At 44.0% G+C, this 15,214-nt stretch overlaps 1 pseudogene; it reads right to left on the bottom strand.

Annotated features, from left to right (window-relative positions):
• Positions 1-15,091: 15,091 nt before the first annotated feature.
• On the bottom strand, positions 15,092-15,214 carry LOC117285811 (annotated as a pseudogene).

Below are 15,214 nucleotides of genomic sequence, written 5' to 3'. Positions count from 1 at the left end.
GGCAGACTCACTGTCCTGGAGAAATGGAAAACTTGGTCTCTCATGAGTCTTCCAGACTAGGAAGTTTAGCTGAGACAGCTGATGCCTTGTCTGAAAAAGTCCCTTCCCTCTGAATAACTTTGAGGCCATCTGGTGGGTCTTGCCTCTCCCAAAGTGAAAAGTTTCATGTAAAAACTTCATAATTTTCTGTTGACTAGCACCAGGAAGGAACAATTTACCATCATCTGATTGTAACCATCCTGATGGAAGGAACTGACACCCATGGGAGAGAGCCCATTTGATTTCTGACTGAGAAGTTTTGGGTTCAATACGATCAAGGGGCCCTTCCCAGATAAGGGGAGCCTGAGGGGAAACCTCTCGAGCAGCTTCTTTTGCAGCTGTATTAGCCAACTGACTACTTTGTGACACTTCATTAAACCCTTTTTGCTCTACAGTGAATTACTGCCACTCTGGCATATAGACAGATGATAAAGTTCATCTCTCACCTTATGATACTTTATGGGACACTCACTGGCTGTTAGACAGTTCCTTCCTTTCCATATCTATGAATGAGCATGCAGCACTAAGAAAGCATACTTTGAATCAGTATAAATTTTTTTCATTAAGTTTATTGGTACATTTTACATATACAATATGATGGCATTCATCACTGGGAATTTGTACCTTTACATGATATATCTTGGTTCTTATTTTTCCCATCCCCTGCCCTTCCTTTAACCCCTCCACTCCTCCCTATTTACAAATAATTCAATTCTGTTTTTTCTTTTTCTCATATTTTTTCCTTTCCCCAACCCTTTCCCCTTCCCTTTCTCCTTCCCCTTCAGACTTTTCTTGCTTCTGCTATGCTGTGCCTGTTTGTTATCCTGCCTTGGAGTCAGCTGATTATGGACTGAATCTTCTATGAACTGTAGGCCAGATAAACCCCTTCCCTTTTAACTTTGGGTGTTGGGTATTTTCTCTCAGCAAAGAGAGAAAAGTAACTAACACAACAGAAGAGGGTCAAATCAGGATCAGTAAGAGGTGTGTCTAACAAGCCTTTTCTGGCTGCATACATATGAAGAATTACCTGTTTGCAGTCATCTTTTGGCCTCAACTTCCTCCTTTTCTGCTAGAAAGGTGGCAGGGTTTAAGGAAGAACATGCCTTTATTTGAATGGCTGGTCCTTCTAGAAATAGAGCCTGGTATTTAAGAAGTCAGTCGTTTGGCAGCCATAGGCTCCCTTTGGGAGAAAAAAGTTCTGCCCAATTGTGAAGCAGGTGTATATACAGTGAGATCTTTGCCTAAAGTCAGCTTGGATGCCTCTGGCCCCAGGAGAGATAAAGCAGCCACAGCTCCAAGGCATGCAGGCCATACCTTCGCTGCCATGCCTAATTCATAACTCAAATACTTATGGGCTGTTGAGCAGATCCTGCGTGCTGGGTAAGTACTCCCAAAGCCATGTCCCACCTTCTATCAACATAGAAATTGAAATGGTGTCCTATCAGTAGCCTCAGTGCTGGGGCATCTAGAAGTGCTTGTTTAAGCTTCTAGAATGCAGTTTGGAAATTGGGTTCCCAGGTTAAAATATAAGTATCTACCTATAAGCTGATAGAGGAGTCATATGATGTCACCATATCCTCCTATCCAAAGGTGACAAAAGCCCATAATTCCTAGGAATTCCCTTAGCACTTTTATGGTCTTGGGCTGTGGGATGGAAAGTATTGGTTTAACTCTCTCCTCCCCCAGCCTTCAGGTTCTCTTAGGTATGATAAGACCCACCTATTTTGCCTCACACCTGCAAAGTTGTGCTTATACCTTAAGACCTTATAACCTCCATCTGCTAGAAAACTCAGCAGAGCACAGGTACCTTGTCTACAGAGCTCTTCTGAGGGTGCACATGACAGTATATCATCTGCATATTGCAGGACTGTGACCAGAGAAAATTTAAAATGTGCCAAATTGTGGGAAAGCACTTGCCCAAAATGATGAAACATTGAGGAAGCACAGTCCAAGTCAGTCAAGAGGCCTGGTGGTAAGGCTTTTTAAAGGCAAAATAAAACTGGGAGTCTGTATGTAAAAGAATACAAAAGAAGGCATCTTTTTAATCTAACACTGAAAACCAACCAGCATCTTCCAGGATCTGAGAAAGGAGAGTGTATAGGTTAGGTACCACTGGATAGACTGACTCTACTGCATCATTTACCAATCTAAGATCCTGAACTAACCTCCACTCTCCCCTGGGAGTTAGAACTCCCAAGACTGGTGTATTGCTAAGTCTATTACAGAGTGTAAGTAAACCTTGTATATTTAAGTTGTCGGTTATGGGCAATGGTCCTTTTTTAACTTCAGGCCTTAGAGGATATTGTCTCTGGTGAGGAAAAATGGTAGGATCTTTGAGATGTGTTTGCACCAGGGCAGCTCTTATTGCTCTTCCTTACTGCCCATACTTCAGGATTTAGTTCTGTCTCCATGAAGGGGAGGCAGTGTACCTGACCTGGGTGCAGGCATATTACAGTGTTCAAACAAGATAAGGTAACTCTGCAGGAGGGGAACTGGACTTTCAGGCATAATAAAAAAGGAAGTGGGGAGGGGGCAGGATTTAGCTCAGTGGTACCAAATCTGACTTCTGAGTGCAAGGTCCTGAGTTTGATCCCTGGTACAAAAAAAAAAAGTAATGGGAGGAGGAAAATCCATCCTAGTTATAGCCTAAGGGCTTTGAGAAACAGCAAGTTACCTCCTCTCCAGTGACTCCTTTCACTGAAGTATGATGGCTAGGCCAGGGTTGAAAGAGAGACTTAGACATGCACCATTGTCTGGCAATAGGCTGGATTCTTTGCCCTCTGCAGTCATAATTACCCAGGGCTCCGCTGTGGAGATGACAGTCTGGCCAGAGGGAGAAGGTAGAGAGTGCCCTGGGGCCCTCTAGTCTTGGTGGATCAGCTGGTAAGATGGGTCTGATCCCTGGGACCTCTGTCTTGGGGGACAGTCCGACTTCCTATGATCACCTTTGCAATCAGGTCATGGCTCTGGGGGCCTCTTGTTGTGACAGTTCTTATCACAGTCCCTGCTAAGGTGGCCTGGGTTTCCGTAGTAATAGAAGGTGAGTTTAGTCATCAAGCTGTTCTTGGAGCCCCAAGAAACAGACTTGACTTCTTTCCTTCTATGGCCACAACCAAATCAGCTGCTTTTTCTTGGTCTCTTTGATCTCTCCCCTTGGCCTCTTCCTGGTCCTGTTTATAAAATACTGAGGAGGCAATTCTCACTAATGTATCAAATGAGCTAACCGAAGCAAAGTCCATCTTTTGTAGCTTTTTCCTAGTATCTGAGGCTGACTGAGAAACTTGTCTTAAGAGTAATCTGTCCTTCTACTGAGTCAGGAGCCAGTGATATGTTTCATCAATGCCTCTTGCAGATGATCTAAGAGCCAGAGGGGGGGTCTCATCTTTCTTCTGATGAACAGTTCACAATTTAAAATAAATGAAGGGCTTAGTTCTTGTCCTTCTTAGACCTAAGAAGGTCCTTCTTGACCTTCTTACTGTACAATTCTAGAACTGTACAATTCAAGAATACATGTCTGAAGGTGTATCTTATTCTAGCCTTCCATCTGGTTGGTAGGCCAGTAAGGATCTTGTGTAGGGACTGCTGGTGCTCCAGTAGGAACCCATCTCTGGCCTTCTAAAATTAACAGTATGATACTCATCTCCAAGTGTAACAGCACCTTGCAATGCTGCTTGTCGATCACTAGAAGTCAATAATTGATTTAAGAGTAACATTACAGCCAGGTGTGGTGGCACACACCTGTAATCCCAGCCCTAGGCTGAGGCAGGAGGATCACTGCAAATTCGAGGCCACCCTGGGTTACATAGTGAGTTCAAGGCTGGCCTGAACTACATAGCAAGAACATATCTCAAACAAACAAACAAACAAACAACAACAACAAAAAAACAAAGAAGAGCCCAAGGTCCTGACTTCAATCCCTGGTACCAAAAAGAAAAAAAAAAAAACAAGAAAGAAAAGAAGGAAAAAAAAAAAAAAGAAAAAGAGTAACATGTTTTCAGCCTAGCTTATAGGTCTGAGTAAGTCTGCTAAAGACCTCAATGAACTTATCAGGGTTGTCTGAAAACTTTCCCAGATCTTGTTTAATCTGTTCGAGATCACTGAGAAAAGGCTGCATGGACCCGAGTAGGGGCCAAATTCTCCACTCACCTTCTGTAAGTGACACTGTCCTTGAGTAGCTTGAACAAATCAGATAGGGATGGATATAGCCCAGTAGAGGCTTCAATTAAGGTTGGTTTAGAAGCCTCACCCTTAGAGTGGGGAAGGCAACATTAGGGGAGGTTGAGGGCAACTGAGGGGAACCTTAGGCTCAGTAATAGTGGATGAGGCTTTGATTAAAGTTGCCTTGGAAACCTCAGCCTTAGGGTCCAAAAGGCAAGGAGGGGAACCTCAGGCTCCATAATACTAGATGCACCTAATAGGGTCTTACAGGCAAGAGGTGTATGGTTTTCCTGTGGCCTACATTTACATTTTGAATGCAAGTAAGGATTATCCCTTAATGCAAAAAAAGTCTGAACAGAAGGTAATTCTGACCATTTTCCCTCTTTCTTACTGTATAATTTTAGTTGTGAAGCAGTATCATAATCAATACCTTTCCTCTGCATTCCATTTTGCCTCTAGGGTGTAGGCCGGCCATGAGTAGGTACAAAAAATATTAAATAGCTCTTTCTCATTACTTGAGGATCCAACAATTTCCAGTGCTTAGGAATACATTCCAAAGGAGTAAGAAAATTTGACATTGAGAGTTTCCCATCTGCAAAGCAACAAGGGGAAACTAGAAATCACTTTTAATCCCTACTTGGTTTCTGTATTCTCCCAAGGCATCCCCTAAAATGACCTGCTCCAGAGCAGGTGGCTGCTATCTGGACAGTGGCCACAACAGGGGTCAGTCAGAGTAGCCACCCTTACTGACTCGAGCCTCTACCTTCCCCCGAGACTCACACTCCTTACTCCAGCATGCTTCCAAAAGCACAAGCTACAATTGATTCCAGCTCTAACAGTCGTGTTTAAAGAAGGAAACAGTGCTAGCAAAATTAAAACAGTAATTCAGAGACCTGAACAACTGCTTTCCAATTCTTTGAAGCAGAATGGTGGGGTCTGGGGGCGGGGGTGGAATCAAAGGGAAAATTGGAAGTGGTTGGAGCGCTTCCCAGCCTGCGAAAGAGATCACCTCTGGAGATAGACAGGGGTGGGTCATGCAATCACTCGGAAAAATCCCACCTTGGGTCCTGGGGAAAAGAAGTTCCCAAGACATTTGTGTTGTCTACCTAATCTCCTAAGCAATCTACCTTAGCAGCAAGACAAGGCTAAGTTTTACTCAAAATCCACTCTAAAATTTTGGTATCTCTATATTTGCAACACTCTTATGAGACTCACAGGTTAAAACCTGTACTCATCATCTAGCAACCACAACGCACAGATTAGCAAAAGAACTTCCCTCCCTACACACATAAGTGGTGAGAAGCAAGCCCAGGAGGGCAGAGAAAGCCAGGAAGTTGGGGATTCTCCATTAAACTGAATGTTTTGGTCCCTTAAACATTGTGCTTTAGGCAATAGCTCCTTCTGGTCTCACCCAGAAGTTGGTTCTTTCCATAGGGTCTGAGGTTCAGTTCCCCGTACTTGGGAGACTGTTGCCCAGAACTCTAAATGGGGACATCACTTTCATGTGTGTTCTTCTGCACAGGCAAAACTCTGATGTCTCATCAGACCCAGAGATGAGGTAAATGCTCCTCTAAGATGACCTCCCTGTCTTCACCATCAGTAAACGCTCATTTTCTTCTGCACAGGCAAAACTCTGATGTCTCATCAGACCCAGAGATGAGGTAAATGCTCCTCTAAGATGACCTCCCTGTCTTCACCATCAGTAAACGCTCATTTTCTATGGGCTCAACTTACACGTTCTTAGTTGTTGGATAGCAGGGAGAGTTTGAGACAGTTCAGGGTTCCTTCTTCTCTAATCTGTAGCAGAAACATGTCTCCAAAAAATGAGTGAAAAATGTGAGAGGAAAAGATCAGAAAAGAGATCAGAAAAAGGAAGTCTTTTCTTCTCATACTCATGGTGAGTTATTGAGTCCATTTACCTGTGAGTTGTCATCCTCAGCCTGGAAAGGTGAGTGAGGAACCTCAAGAACTAAGATTGCCTCCCTCACCAGCAAGAGAGGAAACTGAGGCAGAACAGGATCACCATTCCCCGCTAGAGTGTGTGTGTGTGTGGGGGGGATTGGGACAGACTGTCCCAGTGAGACTTGTCCTCCAAGTCTTAAGAATGGCAGCCAACCTATTGCCTTTTTGTCGCGAGCCAACGACGCAGAGCACTGTCCAGCAGTGTCTCAAACCTGAAAGAGCAGCGGGGTGGACATGGGGCAGAGAGAAAGGAAGGACGCCAAGACAAGAGTCTGATCATAGGCGACGTTTATTGCAGGCAAGCATCAGCCTTTTAAAGGAAAAGACCAAACTATTTAATGGGCTAGGATTACCATAGTAACCTCAACACCTGCTCCACGGGAATGAGGGTTCACACGGGAAAAAGAAATCAGGCTCAAAAAAACAAATTAACAACACTTGCAACTAATAATCATGATTCCCACAATAGGTGGAGGAATTTAACAAAATGGAGTTACAACACCTGACTCCTACAGATAACGTCAGATCTTTAACAGGAAGCACCTGACTCCTACAGATCTTTGGCTGGCCGAGTTTCTCCCGTGCAGGGTCAAAAACAAGTTTAACACGTGCAGTCCTTAAAAAGGAACAAATGTTAACAAATGCTAATTAGGAACATTCTGACCACACATTGTGTCAATGCCTTGATTATAAAGAAAGAAGTTATCTTTCAAAAACCCAGTGGGCCATGGCTGGCTTCCCACACCTTTAACTGGCTATTTTAGGCCAGTGTTTTATTAATAGGCATGTATGTTTCCTAAATATAAACTAGATTTCATAAAGGACCCATTTTACAGCATTTCATAAAATTTACATTTTGGTTAGTGCGAAGGTCCACTAGGGGACGCTCTAACATTATTTTTCCCTAGTGTTGCTGTCTAAAATAAGACAACTAACCCTCAAAATAAGTCGAATAGGTCAAGCAAGGAGCACTAAAAAATTCAGCAACTAGTAAGTCCAAATGCAGCATATACAAAACAGAAATACAAGACCTTGCCCAAAAAAGTAAAATATCCCATCAAAGAAACATCATAATCTTTCCATGTTCTCAACTTAAATTTAACATAATTTTTACAAAAAACAACACATAAAAAAAAGACAAAAATAGCCTATAGCTGATGTCAGCCTGAGGCGTGGGATCCCAACCTTTCCTCTCCAGGCACATACTAGACATTCCCTGCGTTTCCTCAAAATTTGGGCACTGTAAAGGACACCAAGTCCAAGAAGAGCTTGCTATTGTGGCTTTCCTCATGATAGCCCACCCTCTGTCCTCCAAGGTATACTTTTGTTTTGCTTTTCCCTCTTTTATTCAGCCCAAGCTTACTCGCAGAGCCAGTTTTTCTCTCACTCTTCACTTTTACTTTTTTTAATGAACTTTCGCTACTATTTTTGGTTGTTTCATCCAGTTCTTTGTTTGAGATGAGGAGAACCTGGAAACAAACTCCAGCAAGGAGACTTGAGCACCACGGAACCTAGCAATGTGTATTAGCCATTTGCAGAAGGAGTAGCCAGCCACTCTCCCTATGTCACTGACTGATCATTTGTACCCTTGCATTGTCTGTGGTCCTCCACAGCCACTGGAATAAACCGCTCCTCCATTGTAACCATTGAGTGGATTGAAATATACACACTCTTTTAAAAAGACTTTTTGAGATCAGTTCTGAGTTGTGTTCTTGATTTTGGGTTCCTGGGCTCCTGGGTATGATTCCACTAAATCTATTTCCTCCCACTTCCAAGGTTGGTGTGGGAAGCCAGCCATGGCCCACTGGCTTTTTGAAAGACAACATTTGTTCCTTTTTAAGGACTGCACGTGTTAAACTTGTTTTGACCCTGCTCTGGAGAAACTCGGCCAGTCAAAGATCTGTAGGAGTCAGGTGCTTCCTGTTAAAGATCTGATGTTATTTATAGGAGTCAAGTGTTGTAACTCCATTTTGTTAAGTTCCTCCACCTATTGTGGGAATCATGATTATTAGTTGCAAGTGTTGTTAATTTGTTTTTCTTGAGCCTGCTTTCTCTTGCCCGTGTGAACCCTTGTTCCCGTGGAGCAGGTGTTGAGGTTACTATGATAATCCTAGCCCATAATAGTTCGGTCTTTTCCTTTAAAAAGCTGATGCCTGCCTGCAATAAACGTCGCCTTGATCAGACTCTTGTCTTGGCGTCCTTCCTTTCTCTCTGCCCCATCTCCACCCCGCTGCTCTTTCAAGTTTGAGACACTGCTGGACAGTGCTCTGCGTCGCCCGTTCGAGACAGGCTGGAACAGGTGATCCCTCTGCTCTTCCCTGGTTCTTGGTGGAACTAACTACTTTCCTCTCTTCAAAGCTGATCTTGGATGTCATTTCCTTCGGGCAGTCCTTGTGAGTTCCTTTGTGCCCTGGGTCTGCTAGGTCTGAGGTAGAGGTTAATGCCTAGCCTTACTTTTGTGATGTAAAAAAAAAAAAAAAAAAAAAGTATTTTAATTTTCTGCTCCCCAGGATGCTACAGTTGAATGGTCCAATAGTAGCCCAGGTTCTTGTGCACAACAAGGAAAGTATTGCCAAGACTACATCCAGTAGTAGGTAGTAAACAACTATGATCATTGAAGGTCACTGGAAGTTGTGCTCAGGGCCAGTCCATGCCAAAAAAGGCATAGCACAGACCAAGAAAGGTGTTGGGGCAACAGAAAATAACTACACACAGGTGAAAGGCAGCAACAGCAACAGGAAAAAAGGACCAACAACTCACGCTCTTAGAATTTAAAAGCCAGACTCTTCCACTTCGGGTCCCTCCCACTGAGTCTCTTGGGATGATCTCCTGAGCTTTTATTTTATTTTCTACCGCTCTTAGGATAGTGGAAGCAGGACTAACTGTCGGTGCTGTTTAGAGTTAAATAAAGGGAAGCGAGTGACTCAGCTCCTTTGTTCCTAACTGTACTCACTTCACAGAATATGCGTTTTACTTCTTCAATCCCAGTGTCTAGCATAGTGCCTGTTCCCAGAGGGATTACCCTATTCACTTGAGGGGAGCTTAAGGCACTGTAGTACTCGGGTGGAGAAGTTTCCTTCTTACCTTCCAAATTCTAGGTGCATCTGTCCACTGAGGAGTCCAGAAATTCAAGCTTTACAGCTTCTCCCTACCCTTTCAGAAAGAAAGGTTTCCGCTTACTGTGCTTGTGACATTCAAATGAAGACCATTTTCCAGAGTTTATACACTGCTAGTGTGGATTCCCTCTGGGGATGATGCGGCAAATTATATAAAGCTTTAATATTAGAAATTGCCTTTCACCCAGTAATTTCATTTTGAGGGATTTAAACTGAGAAAGTAATTAGACAATGATAATTAAATGAAGATTTAACCATAAAAAATGTTAATTGCAGCATTGTTTATAATAGAAAATTGGAAAAAAATTGTCTTACAAAGAGATTGGCTTGAATAATTAAATCAACTATTAATGGGTGACTACGTTGTAATTGAAAATTAAGTTGTAGAAGTGGTTGCATTTATATGTCAGCTATTCATAATCTATTATTAGATTTTTATTTATTTATTGGTACTGGGGATCGAACTCGGGACCTTGTGCTTGCGAGGCAGGTGGCAGAACCACTGAGCTAAATCCCCGGCTATTAGATTTTTAAAAGCAAGCTGTGCTAGAGTATATACAGTATAATACCACTTTTATATGTGATATATGCATAGAAGAAAATCTAGAAGACACTATTAATAACTATTAACAATGTATAATAGAATGATCTTATTTGCTTTGTTTTTATTTTTCTTTAAGGTACATATATTATTTTAGTAATTTTTTTTTCTGGAACCAGAAATTGAACTCAGTACCTTGCCAGGCAGGAATGGTGCCACTGAGCTACATCCCTGGCATTAATTTTTTTTTAATGAGGAAAAAGTTTTTAAAACTTGTAGTGAGTCTCCAAGATCTCTATCCAGCTCCACTAATAAGTGTAAATATTTTTGGATCAAAAGAAAAATTACTGTTATGGTTTTGTCTAGATGTCCCCCCCCAAAGCCTCATGTGACCATAATAAGCTGGGGCTTTTTCAGATGCTGCTGAATCTAGGGTGTGTGATGCTGGGATTAAAGGTGTGTGGCTATTACATCAGTCCACTTTAGAGTATAAAGGGGGCAGGAAAAAGCTGCTCGGGTCCCTTGCCTGCTCTGCAAGTATTAACTATTTCTTCTTCTGCACTGCTTGTCTGCCGTGCCACCCTGCCTTGGAGCCAGCCAATTGTGGACTGAAACCTATACAAACTGAGCTCAATAAACATTTCCCCCTCTAACTTTGGGTGAAGAGTATTCGTCTCAGCAGCAAGAGAAAAGTAACTAAGACAAGTACTGATTATTATGCCTTTCTCTTGGCCAGACATGTATCATGTGCATAATCTCATTTAGTCCTGTAAATATGCCTGTTGCCTACATTTTCATGAATGAGAAATTGAATGCTGGAGGAAATAAAGAATCCTATCACTGAAGCCGCACAGCTGGTGACAGATTCCATCCCTCAGGTACACCTAATCATAAGCTCTGCCCCTTTCCATGACAGCACACACCAGTGGCCCCACATGTGAGTGCACACTCTTGGGCTACTACTCCCACTGAGAAGCATGAAATCAAACCAATCCCTGGAGTCACTGTCCTCCAATAGAAACCCACCAGAGGCCAGGAAGCCTTGGATTAACAGAGGGCAAATCAAAGTTGTGGGGGCTATGCTGGTTTGCTTTGTAGTTAATGGATAATGATGTATTTTTCTGAGTATTGATCCAGCAAGATCCACGGTGAACAGGAACAACAAACACCGTGGGCTTGCTGAGAAGCGTACTAGGCTGGAGAGCCGTGGTTTCAATCCCTGGCTAGACATGTGGTCTGAGGCTAGGGATTTAATTTCTCAGGACTTTGCCTACATCATTTCAAGAAAGTGGGAGTTGGCCTCCTGACTTTCTAAGGTACCTTCAATTCCTAACCATACAATTCTTATATATATATATCACAGCACATTCAGACAGGAAAGGGGACAGGAGCACACATTTCTAGTGTCTCAAAGTTCCCACTGTCAGCCACTACAGAAGGAGATTTTCTTTTCTTCAAGATGAGGAAACTGGTTCTCAGAAAATTTCAGAAACATGTTTTCAACCTGCTGAGCAGCTTCTTGCCTGGAACTTCACAATCTCCTCTTCATTCCCATTCTTACTCTCTTTAAGAATCTGGGATGGTTGTGACTTATTCTTTCTTCATCCCGATCTTCTTATTCCTCAATATTCAGACCAAATCCCCAGCAAAGAAAACCAATCATCACTGAACTTCTACAAAGAGAGATGGTGGCAGAGCTGTGGCCTCCAAGAGAACCTGTGCTGCAAACAGCTGTGCCACGTCTGAGGTATAGAGAAGGACACAGGCTTTGGGATGTCTCAGTTCACAATGATGGCATGAACAAAGGATGAGAGATCGCTCAGAGTCAGTGTCCAGTGCAAACTCCAAGAAGACCCAGAAGGACTGAGACCCTTCAGCATGAGAAAGTCTCACAGACAGCCCCACACTGAAGCCTCTGTGGCTTTTTATTGTTAGAACCAAGAAGCAAGGACAAAGGACAAAAGGACATTTTGCAGGAATTCATGAGCAGACAGGGAAGGTCAGGGTGGTCTATTCCATGATTGACCTTAGGGCCGATCTAAGTGATTATTAGAGTGTGGAGAGGAGAGAGCCAACCATGCATTCTGGAACTTTGGGCATGTGGCTCCAAAAGCCTCTTATCTCTGCATATCCACATCCTACATAACTCTGGCCAACACCCCCACATCAGGGCAATAGAGCTGTCAGAGCTGCTTCCTTACAAAACCTCACTCATGGCTGTTATGGCTTGCACCAAGTTATCCCTCAAAGCCTCATGTGCTCACAGGTGGGGCTTTGGGGAGCAGTTAGACAGTGATGGGTGTGTGATACTGGAGTAGTCCATGATTGGTTTAGCTCAGTTCTGGGTATGGATAATGGGTTTACTCAAGAGGCAAGGCCCACTCTGGGTCTACGAACTAATATGCTTGCACCTGGATGGAATAAAAGGAAAGGAAGAACGAAGCTCCCTGCTTCCTGCCTGCCATTCCACGAGCTGTTTCTCCTTTGCCATTTTCCTGTGTCACATTGCCCTGCCTTGGAAGCAGCTGGCTGTAGACTGAAACCTCAACAGATTGAGCCAAAATAAACCTCTCCTCTTTTAACTCGTGGTTGAGTATTTTTGACCCAGCAATGAGAAAGTAACTAAGACAACTAGGATTAAGTACGAATACTTCGCCATTAGCCTAGAGCTGGGCATGCAGTAGGTGCTTGATCAGTGCTTTCTTGGGCCAGCATGAAGGCAGTATTGTGGCTCTGGTTGAAATTGATGATAAAGTGGCCCATGAGGAGCGACTTGCATGAGAACAGCATGTGTGAAGAAAGCCATCTGCTGGGCAGCCACACCCTCCATGTTGGCCGACAAAGGGATTGGTTAGGTTACTTGGGAAATGCCATATCTGTGCAACTGCAAGGAGGTGCCTCAGAGAGACACTATGCCTAATTAAAGTCCTGCCAGAACCCTGCTGATTCAGGATTCAGGGTGCATGCCTGTCCAGGGATCCAGCTAACCATGTACATTGTTTTGTGGTGTTCCAAAATGACCAGGCGGCCTTTCTGCAGGATATAAAAGGATGTTCTGAGAGAAAGAACTTGTCAGCATGTGCCCAGCCCTGCTGGGAAGACAGGAGGAGAAGCATTCCCTCTGCAGCGTAAGTCAACAAACAAGCTTCTGCTTTCTTCAACAGTTCTGTGGGCAGAGGTTCATGTGAGTCAGCTCTCAGGCCCAAGTGACACCAGTCCTTGGGAAAGCCTGGCTGAGGGACCTGCAAAGCTGAGGTCTTGTCTGCAGTGATGCTTCTCTAAGAGGTCAGCATCGCAGAATCCTTGATGTCTCTTTTCATAGACTGGCACTATGGTAAGCATGCTGTGTGGGCTGGAGATCCTCCCTGGCCCCTTCTTATCTTTGAGAATCTCTTGCTGAAGTGCTGAGGGTAAACTGTGTGTCAAGTGCTTCCCATTGAGGTCCCGCCTGAGCCTCACATCCATCCTGTGGAGAGCTATGGACTCAGAGAAGACGGAGAACTCATCCTCAGTCCCAGCCCATAAGTGCTGAGCTGGGATTTGAACCAAAGCTTGCCTGAACCTGATGTGGGCTCTTAGCTGCCCTACCTTAGGGATTCTTGGAGGAAATCTCACTTTCAGTGCTACAAGGCAGATTTGCCCTAAGAGCTGAGAACAATGCTCTAAACATCCTGAATTTTTTCATGTATTGCCTAAATAGGATTGATCAAAGTAAGATAAGGGAGGTGTTAAATTTAAGAGCTTTAAGAAGAGTCAGACACAGACTACCAAAAGGTGGCCCGAAGCTAGTGAATGGCTTGCGAGCAGCAGATACCATGTACCTTACAGAGAGGACATCTGGCGGGGTTGAAAAGACTTAAAAGTAAGCTATGCAACTCACATATCTTTCTCTAGTTGCCTTGATCTCAGCATGAACGCATTCTCTCTCTGCCCTGACCTTCAGACACTCTGCCCTCCCTCACGCTCCAGGCTGTCAGCTCCTCTAAGAAGCCTTTCTTGATTTTCTCAGCAGAATTTTCTCCCTCTGTCGTTTTCCTAGCATTTACTCTTTGAGATAAAAAATAGTGCCTGTTCCTATGAACCGTAGAGGTGGGTGCAAAGCCTGTCTGTGAGAGCCTGGGCCGTTCTCCCCCATACAGTGGGAATGAGTTGGTTGGCCAGGGGTTTCAACAAGAGAAGGAACACAAAGTGTCTAGCGCAGGGCCGAGCACACGCTGAGAAATTCCACTGTGTGACTGACAGCATGCTGGGCCTTGCCGCTGTATGGAGTAGATGCCTATTCAGTGTTTGTGGGAGGAGAAAAAATAAAGGGAGAAAGGGGCACAGAAGAAACGCAGACCGGCCACAGAGAGCTTCTTTACTCAGGGCTGTCCCGGCCTGAGTCCTGTGTAGTTTTCCCAGCTACACGCTCTGCCCACTCAGATCGAGTCCTGTGCCCCCAACTCCTCTGAGACCCGATCTTACGCATGTGCCTGGATTTGCAACAAGCAAAGCCACACCTGTCTCACCTCTCTGTTATAAAACTAGCAGCCCTGAGTCTCCGCCCCGAGTCTCACACAAGGTCCCTCCTCACTCATTCATTTCTCTGAATCTGGCTCAGTTGGGATCGTGATCCTTCCCTATCCCTGCACTGGGAAAAGGCCGCTTCCAGAGTCACATGGCAAAGACCACAGGGGCAGGTGTGGCGCTGGCAGCTGGGTGCTGTCCCTGGGTGTCGTGGGTCCGGGGATGTGCCCTTCCCCAGTGGCTGCTCCTCATTGCCACCGTGGGAGGCCACGCTTTTGTACGAGGCTACCACACCAGGCCCTTGAACGCCTTAAACGTGGCTAATCTAAACTGAGGCAAGCTGTGGGATGAAACAAGGTCATAAACTGCCGCTGTCACAATATTTTGTATTAACCACATGTTATAACAGTATTTCGGAAAGGTGTAAATGAGGTTCAACTGGTGTAATTGGGAATGTGAAATAGGAAGAAAATGGCTAAAGAGGAAGTGGGAAGGGGAGGAGAAGGAAATGAGGGAAAAGAAAAAATGTGAAAAAAGGAAAATAGTGCAAACAAAGTCTTTGTGAATAGGGAAGGGTAAAGTGGGTGAAGGGAGGGCAGGGCTATGGGGAAACAACAAGAACCAAGACCTATCATGTAAAGGTACAAGATCCCAATGATAAATGTACCTATATTGCTTGCTTTAAATGTACCAATAAATTTAATAGTGGAAAAAAAAAAAGAACAGTATTTTGGATAGACTGGGTTAACTGGTACCAAACAAACAAACAAAGCAAAAACCAAAGCCAAAAGCAAAGCACAAAAAACATTGCTGAGGTTAGCTCTGTTTCAATTAGCAATAATCGCTCCTCGGATAAACCTCATTTGCTACGATACTGCCACTGCGCAAAGCT

Source organism: Fukomys damarensis, unplaced genomic scaffold, assembly GCF_012274545.1.
Source record: "Fukomys damarensis isolate Sample0158 unplaced genomic scaffold, DMR_v1.0_HiC HiC_scaffold_12, whole genome shotgun sequence".
Classification (NCBI taxonomy): Eukaryota; Metazoa; Chordata; class Mammalia; order Rodentia; family Bathyergidae; genus Fukomys; species Fukomys damarensis.
This window is presented reverse-complemented; position numbering and strand designations above follow the sequence as displayed.